The sequence below is a fragment of the Bos javanicus genome, chromosome 13 (genome assembly GCF_032452875.1).
Source record: "Bos javanicus breed banteng chromosome 13, ARS-OSU_banteng_1.0, whole genome shotgun sequence".
NCBI classification, from domain to species: domain Eukaryota; kingdom Metazoa; phylum Chordata; class Mammalia; order Artiodactyla; family Bovidae; genus Bos; species Bos javanicus.
The window spans coordinates 79,643,627-79,651,823 of NC_083880.1; the positions used below are offsets into that span (position 1 = coordinate 79,643,627).

The 8,197-nt window shown below is 45.3% G+C and overlaps 1 long non-coding RNA gene across 1 annotated transcript; it reads left to right on the forward strand.

Annotated features, from left to right (window-relative positions):
* The first annotated feature begins 1,393 nt into the window (after nucleotides 1-1,393).
* Nucleotides 1,394-7,705, forward strand: LOC133259908 (uncharacterized). Its single transcript, XR_009740578.1, has 3 exons — nucleotides 1,394-1,482; nucleotides 6,221-6,342; nucleotides 6,979-7,705. It is a non-coding gene; the product is annotated as an uncharacterized LOC133259908 (long non-coding RNA).
* Nucleotides 7,706-8,197: the final 492 nt, after the last annotated feature.

Genomic DNA, 8,197 nt, shown 5'->3' on the forward strand with positions numbered 1-8,197 from the left:
TGAGCCATCTGTGGATTTCAGCATGGGCGGTAGTAGGCCTGAAACCAGTTCAGCTAAGGTTACCAGGTGGCGGTTACTTATTGTACGACAATAAGTAAAAAAAATGGACAAATCTGTGAGAATTGTGTCCGGTGAATTTGATGGAGTGACAAGAATAAAATGCACTAAAGCGGAAAATCGGAGAAGGCACTGGCACCCCGCTCCAGTACTCTTGCTTGGCAAATCCCACGGAGAGGCCTGGTGGGCTGCAGTCCATGGGGTCGCTAAGAGTTGGACACGACTGAAGCGACTTAGCAGCAGCAGCAATGCGTAAAATACTACCTCATTTAGGGAAAACAATAAGTTATCCTTGTTGAGGATTACTTAAACCTGGATAAAAATATGACATGATAGCAACTTCATTGTGAAGACTGCTAGTGTGTAGGGGCTGAGTGGGAGAAGAGGGGAGAAGATTATGGAGAAGGGAGATGTTGGCAGAAATCAAGAAAAAAAAGAGGAAGAAAATTAGATGGTTGTGATAGTCGGACACGACTGAGCGACTGATCTGATCTGATATTAAAATCATGTATTTATGAAAATTATGTAATTATGCTTGCATGTAGATAAGCAGAACTGCTTTTTTTTTTTTTTTAATGTGAGATGTACCTGAAATGATGGAAGAAACTTTGAATGTATTTTTTAGGAAAGAAAGATGAAGAAGAAATAAGCTATGTTTAACTTAGGAGCTGAGTATAAAGAGAAACGAGGTCAATGCCAAGAAAGATGGAAATAAAAGGAATCATCTGTCTGAGATTTTTTAAAAATGGAAACGTCTTAAAGCTAATACGGAATGTTAGTAGTTGCTTATTAAGCATGAAGAAGACAGGGATGCTCATTGTGTTATTTTTTTCTACTTTTCTGTGTTCTTACACTTTCTTGTTAGGAAAGAAAAAACTACATCAAAAGGCACATTCAGCAAAGTGTCCCCATGAGGGCCACTCTCTTCCAGAAGCAGGTGGCACGCCTCCTGGGGCCGATGATTTCAGTGTTCCTCTGTTCTGGGGGCTGCTGCCCCCAAGCCAGGACCTGTACATCAGTGGGGGATACAGACAAACCAGGGGACCCTGATTCTGATTTCCCTCTGCCCGCCTTCACTTCTCTGCCTACTGCCCCCTTACGGAAGGCATCTCTCAGGGTTTTGTCTGATTTTGGTATTTCGGGGGTTGAGCATATGGTGGGGACAGCTGGGGTCCACACTCTGGAGCTGCCCAGGACTAGCTGTGGGATTTTCTTCAAGGAGGAAAGGAGAGGAGGCGGAGCTTGGCGTGGAGGAAGGAGCCTTCTTTCTTCTCTCTCCATGGGGTCCACTCCCCGCATCTCAGTAGCTAATTCTGAAGTCTGCCTTTTTCTGCAGGTTTTACTTCTGGATGGTTCTCCAGTCTGCCTACGGTCACACCAAAACTACGCAGCTCCTTCTGAGCCAGGCAGTGGGCACCCAGCATGGTAAATAGCTACTTACACCTGTCTTCCCGTGGGTCCAGTGGGGAGGGTAGATAAGGACTCAAGTGTAGTCCAGGGACTAAAGTGTAGGGCCAGTAGGTCCTCCATCTGACGAGCTGACAAACAGCAATTTCTCTGAAGCTCAGTTTCCTCTTGTATAAAACCAGCATTACAAACTGGCTTCCCTGGTGGCTCAGTGGTAAGGAATCTGCCTGTCCTACAGAAGCCACGGGAGACGCACGTTCGGTCCCTGGGTCAGGATGATCCCCTGGAGGAGGGCATGGCAACCCACTCCAGTGTTCTTGCCTGGAGAGCCCCATGGACAGAGGGGCCTGGGGGGCTGCCGTCCACAGGGCTTTTTGTGTTGGGCTTTTTGTTTCTGGTGTGTCTTCCATTGTTACGACCAGGAGGCCACAGTCTTTCATGGTTTCATTCACCATCGTTTTCTTAGAGCCTCGACTAGTACCTGGCATATACAGGTATTCTGTACATATTTGTGGAGTCAATTCCTTTTGTTTTATAGTTGGGCTTTAGAATTTAAAAGAAAATTCCCTTGCTTCCTTCCCTAAGAGGAGATATTTTTAAGGGTCTATCTAAAGACCATATCTAGACATTATATTTTTGGGTGGTAGGAAACTCACACCTTCAGTTTTAACTAGATGTCACCAAATGTTTTCCAAAGGGTTGCATCAACTTCCACTCCAAAGAGAAGTTCATAAGGGGTCTCCTTTGACTGCATTCTTTTTTTTTTTGGTCATGCCATGTGGCACGTAGGATCTTAGTTCCCTGACCAGGGATTGAATCCGAGCCCCCTGCGTTGGAAGCCTGGCCTTAACCACTGACCACCAGGGAAGTCCCTTGTCCGCATTCTTTCTAGGATTGGGTATGATCAGACTTTTAAATGCTCTGCCAAAGATCTCTCTTGAAAGGGGAAAATGCAAATGAAGATGTTTTCAGAATATATCACACCTTTAAACGTTTTTTTAAGTACTGTTACTAGATTTTGACATTGTTCTCACCCCAGACCTCAGCTCAAATGTCCCCCCTCTCCCCTCCCCGCAGGCTGGTCCCAAATCCCTATAGAGGCTGGTCTCCTCTTCAGTCCCATCTCTCTGTTTATCTCCTGCATGAAGCACTGGAATCAGAAATAATCTTTTGAACAGTTCTTTTTGATTGCTTTCTCCTCAGTGTGTCTACAGGGGCTCTTATCTGTCATCACCAGATTTCCGAGCCTTGTCCAGAGCCTGAGTAAGAATGTAAGAAATACTTATAAAATAAAGGAAAGAGTATACGACCTTTTACAAAGCTAAAGCCATTTTAGACATTTATTAGACATCAGGTTTATTTTTTAAATCCTAACAGTATTAGGCAAGTACTGTTATCAGATAATCTTCCTCCTCTATTTCACCCTTACCACTTCTGAACCACAGATTTCATAATTCACTCAATAAGTGATTGATAGGTCACTTCTTTGCCAATGACTGTGCCATGAAAGTACTCACGGGATGAAGACAGAATTATATATCTGCAGTTTTGCTGGAAGTGGGGGTTGGGTGACCGAGCAGAGTGAAATGTGGAATCTGGCTTCAAGAATTTCTCAAAAGAAGGAACTTTTTTTCAGTAGAGAAGTAATAGTGGGAATAATAATGAGAGCTAAAATATTCTGGATGTTTACCATGTACGAGGCCCTGAACTAGCTGCTTTACGTGAATTGTATTTTTAATCATCAGAAAAGCCATACAGGGTAGTTATTGTTAAAGTGCAGTCACCTCTAGATGCATTTAACTTCTCTGAGTTCTACTATATGTGTGTAGGGAGAAAAGGGAGAGAGAGAGAGAAAAAAGAAGGATTTAAATTACCTGGTCAGGGACTTCCCTGGGGTCCAGTGGCTAAGCCTCCGAGCTCTCAATGTAGAGGGCCTGGGTTCAATCCCCGGTCAGGGAACTAGGTCCCACATGCTAAGCAGGGAATGCACAGCAAGCCTCTAAGAGTTCACCTACCACAACTAAAGACCCCGCATGCCGCAATGAAGACTGAAGATTCTGTGTGCTGCACCTAAGATCCGGTGCAGCCAAATAAATACTAAAACAACTGAACAAATTACCCAGGCAGTCGTGTGCCCTGTTACAGGGAACAGGTGGAGTGGGCGGTCCCTGGCCCTGAGTTTTGTCTGGTCTTTGCCAGCTCTACTATTATAACAGAAAGGATGTCAAGGGCAATTTTTGATCATACTTGATTTTTTCCCCTCTACACATTAGCTTTTAGAACGAATGCCTTTGCCAGTGGAGGCTCAGAAGAGCTGACTGTCTTCTGTAGCGAAGTTACAGGCTTGCATAAGCAGTTTCAACAACTGCTGGGACCAGTTTCTTTGACCCTAACACATCTCCTAAGTTTAATACGTCACCATGTTTCAGTCCTTGACACAGGTCCATGCTATGAGCACTTTGCATGTGTGCTAAGTCACTTTAGGCGTGTCTGACTCTGTGACCCCGTGGACTGTAGACCACCAGGCTCCTCCGTCCACAGGATTCTCCAGGCAAAAATCCCATGGGTTGCTGTGCCTTCCTCCAGGGGATCTTTCTGACCCAGGGATCAAACCTGCTTCTCATATGTCTCCTTCACTGGCAGGCGGGTTCTTTATCACCAGCGCCATCTGGGAAGCCCAAAATAAAAGTGTTAGTCGCTCAGTCGTGTTCGACTCTTTGGCAACCTGATGGACTGTAGTTCTCTAGGTTCCTCTGTCCATGGGATTCTCCAGGCAAGAATACTAAAGTGAGTAGCAATTTCCTTCTCCAGGGGATCTTCCCGACCCAGGGATTGAACCTGGGTCTCCCATATTGCAGGCAGATTCTTTAGCAGTGAGCCACCAGGGCACTTTAGTGCATCAATCATGACTGTTACAGAGATCATTTCCTCCAAGAACACAGAACTGAGCAAGCTCTGGGAGAGCTGCTAAAGACTACCATGAAGTCGCTTTCGCTGGAGGTCTCTTTAACAAGAATAGACTCTAAACTGACTTGAATTTGTTAGATGCGCTGGAGACAGGGGGAAAGAAATCTGGAAGGCTATTCTAAACCCAGGATTCTGTGACCATCTCATTGTTTCCCAGATTTCCTTGATCACGAAATCATTTACTAAAAAACAAAAACAACAACAAAAAAGAAATGCACATTGAAGCAAACAAAATAAAACACGGTGCCTGGCACACAGGAAGTGCTCAATAAACATTTGCTGAATACATGACGGAAGGAAAAAAATCACAAATTGAAAAACAAAATGTAGGACCCGATCCTTGCCAATAACCTTTCTGAAACCATATATGTTTCTATCTTATGTTGGTACGAAACACACACCCCTACACCTCTTACATAAGTTTGTATCATCATAGCAAAAAAATCTTGATCTTGGTGTTTAACGAACTGTTTAAAGGAGGTCCTCTCTGGGGCTTCCCTGATGGTGCAGCAGGTAAAGAACCTGCCTGCCAATGCGGGAGACACAGGAGACAAGGGTTTGACCTCTGGGTTGGGAAGATCCCCTGGAGAAGGGAGTGGCAACCCACTCCAGTATTCTTGCCTCGAAAATTCCATGGACAGAGGAGCCTCTAGGGTTGCTGTCCATGGCGTCGCAAACAGCTGGACACGACTGAGCGCACATTGTTTGCTTGTTGTTTGGGGAGAGAGAAACTGTCTCTGGTGCTAAAATGCTTGAATCTTAAGAAGAGGAAGAGACACCAGAGATCTCTCTCTCCTTCACATCCACACACAATGAAAAGGCCACGCGAGGAGAGAGCCCCCACCAGAAACCAGTCTTGGACTTCCAGCCTCCAAAAGGGGGTGTGGTTCCCCACGATGGAAGCCCAAGCTGACTAACAACAGCACTACACGAGGGAGGAGACCACCCCCCACACAGATGGCAGTGTGAAGGGCTCTCCCTCTGGGTGTTATTTCCATTTCACATGTAAAGGCACAGGTATGCAGCTGAGCGGGATTTTGAACCCGGCACAGGTACTTTTTCCAAAGACTGTGTTCTTTGCCACCATGGTGGGGGCAGGGGGCGGGTGAAGCCCATAATTTTAGGATTTCTCTACGATATGCTTTATTTAAAGTTAAAGGCAGTTCCATTTCTCACTTTGTTAAGGGAGGCAGGAGAGGGGAAACCCTGTGAATTTCCCTTTATCAGGATTTTTTCATTACAAGTACCAATAGATGGATGAAATTTGGCTCAAACTAGAAGTCCATCTCTTACTTCACACTTAACAAGAGCCCAGAGGTTGACCCAGAGGTTCCAAGACTGGTTGAGGAGATGACCAACGCCATCACGAAAGCAGACCTCTCCAGCCCTCCAGCGCATCATGCTCGTCATTCTCACTTTGCCCCTGAGTCTCCCCACAGTCGCAGGATGGCGGCTGTAGCCCTGGCACCTCCTCCTACAACCGTGTCAAAGCCGGAAAAGGGGGGAGCGTCGCTCTTTTTGGAGGAGGAAAATCTTCCTTTAAAGTCCTCTAGCAGGTTTTCCGGTTCCCCCCGCTTGTCTGTGGCCAGAACTGGCTTACATGCCCACTTCTAGAACATTCTCTGGCAAAAAGCCTCAATGGATGGGTGGAAAGCTGTTGGGAACTCACTCTCCTTGAGCACCCACCTCCAGATCACCTGAAGAAAATTCAAGATCTGGACTGCAAGGAAGAAGAGGGAGGTGGCAGTTGCGTGTGTGACTGAGACCTTTGCTTGCAATCTTGTTTCAGGCAGAGCTCACTTGTGAAGCTGGGTAAGTGCGGTTCACTCCGGAAGTCCCTAGACTACCGCACTGCCTTGCGTCTTCATATTTCAGGCTTTCAAATCACCTTGCTGCTGCCACGCAGATAAAGTGAGTTACTAAACTGCAAGGCGAGATCGTTCCATTATAAACATACTGCTGGTAATTAAATCCTCCAATTACAGGTAGTCAGATTAGTGAGACGAGCAGGGTATATTGTAACTAGTAACTCAATTGGGGTTACTAAAGATGGAAAGAGATAAATTTAAACAGCCTTAAGCTGGACAAAGAAAAGGGCATGAAATCAATTTGTATGTAAATTTCTCCCAGTTAGAACTTCCCAGAAGAAGAGAGTTACACAGAACACATGTTCTTCTGGATTAAAATCCTTCTGAGACAGTCCTGTAGGAACTTCCCTGGTGGTCTAGTGGCTGAGACTCCACACTGCCAACTTAGGGGGCCTGGGTTCGATCCCTGGTCAGGGAACTAGATCCTGCATTCTGCAGCTAAGACCTGGCACAGCAAGATAGTTTTTTTTTTTTTCCCAAAGAGGGGAACAGAAAAATATCTTTTTTTAAAAAAAGACCATCCTGTCAGTTTAAAAGTAACCAAACAATGATGTCAGGAGTTAAGAGTCTAACTGTGAAAAAAAGAAATGTCATCTTTCTTGACAGTTTACAGGGAACGAGAGAGAAAAGTACGCAGTGTACCTTCCTGACGTTATGTTACTTTTCTTTCCTTTCCAAGGTGGAAGCCTGTTCTACATCCTGCAGCAATTTTCATGTGGGGAAATAATAATATAGGACAAAGAATTATTGATGTCACCGTCTAGGTCGTAGCTTGAATCCATCTTTCCCTACAGATATTCTGTTGATTTAATTGAAGGGAAGCCCAAATGATAATAAAACAGATGATAATGAACACGCTAGCAATAGCGAACCTTCCCAGAGTACTTTCTCTAAACCAGACGCTGTGCTTTCATGACTAAAACCATGATCGCAAACTGGGTTGCTGTGAACCCAGCTTCCGAAGGAGGTGGATCCCTCAGTTAGGCCCATTTTACAAAGAAGGAAATTGAAACCTGGAGAGGTTAAGGAACCATCCTGAGAGTCAGAATACTTCAGGGACCTCCCTGATGGTGCAGTGGCTGAGACTCCACGCTCCCAGTGCAGGGGACTGGCCTCAACCCCTGGTCAGGGAACTAGATCCCATGTGATGCAACCAAGAGCCCAAGCTGCGACTAAGACCTGGCCCAGCTAAACTAAACATATGAATATAGGACGATATCTAGTGTGCATGGGTGACGGTGTTAGCTGCTCAGTGGTGTCAGACTCTTTGTGACTTCATGGACTGCAGCCCGCCAGACTCCTCTGTCCATGGAATTCTCCAGGCAAGAATACTCTAGTGGGTCGCCATTCCCTTCTCCAGGGAATCTTCCCCATCCAGGAATCGAACCCAGGTCTCCTGCACTGCAGGCAGATTCTTTTTTTTTATTTATTTTTTTATTGAAGGATAATTGCTTTACAGAATTTTGTTGTTTTCTGTCAAACCTTACCATGAATCAGCCATAGGTATACATATATCCCCTGCCTTTTGAACCTCCCTCCTGTCCCCCTCCCCATCCTTCCCCTCTAGGTTGATACAGAGCCCCTGTTTGAGTTTCCTGAGACATGCAGCAAATTCCTGGTGGCTGTCTATTTCACATACGGTGATGTAAGCTTCCATGTTTCTCTTTCCATACATCTCCCCCTCTCCTCTCCCCCCTCTCCCCCATCTGTAAATCTATTCTCTATGTCTGTTTCTCCGTTGCTGCCCTGTAAATATATATGTGTACATATATTTTTAAAAAAGGATAATTCAGTCTTAGTCCTAGCCCTACCACCAACAAGCCTTATAATTATAGTCCAAAATACAAGTCCAAGTCCTAATCCTTGGTACCTTGAACATGACCTTATTTGGAAAAAGG